We start from the raw sequence: 297 nt of genomic DNA, 5'->3' as shown, positions 1-297 counted from the left end.
ATTATTATTATTATTATTATTATTATTATTATTATTATTATTCGGTAGTTCGATTTTTATCACAGCCTTTCATTGCATTACCGAGTGCAGCTCTGTGGTGCTTCGGTATGTGCAGTGGTTTGTTTTGGCGTTATTATTTTTACTGCATTGAAAGCGCTTTAGTAGGATGTATGCGGTGCCTAGCATGCTATTTGTAGTACGCTATATATATTCGTAAGTCCTGGTATTTTGGTTATGCATTTATATGTCATTAATATTGTTATTATTATTATTATTATTATTATTATTATTATTATT

The 297-nt window shown here is 28.3% G+C and overlaps 1 protein-coding gene across 1 annotated transcript in view; it reads right to left on the bottom strand.

Annotated features, from left to right (window-relative positions):
- LOC106870511 (coiled-coil domain-containing protein 148) overlaps positions 1-297 on the bottom strand; it is a 61,034-nt gene that overhangs the window by 818 nt on the left and 59,919 nt on the right. The gene's annotated exons all lie outside the window — the stretch shown is intronic.

This window comes from Octopus bimaculoides, chromosome 18, assembly GCF_001194135.2.
Source record: "Octopus bimaculoides isolate UCB-OBI-ISO-001 chromosome 18, ASM119413v2, whole genome shotgun sequence".
In the NCBI taxonomy this organism is placed as follows: domain Eukaryota; kingdom Metazoa; phylum Mollusca; class Cephalopoda; order Octopoda; family Octopodidae; genus Octopus; species Octopus bimaculoides.
This window is presented reverse-complemented; position numbering and strand designations above follow the sequence as displayed.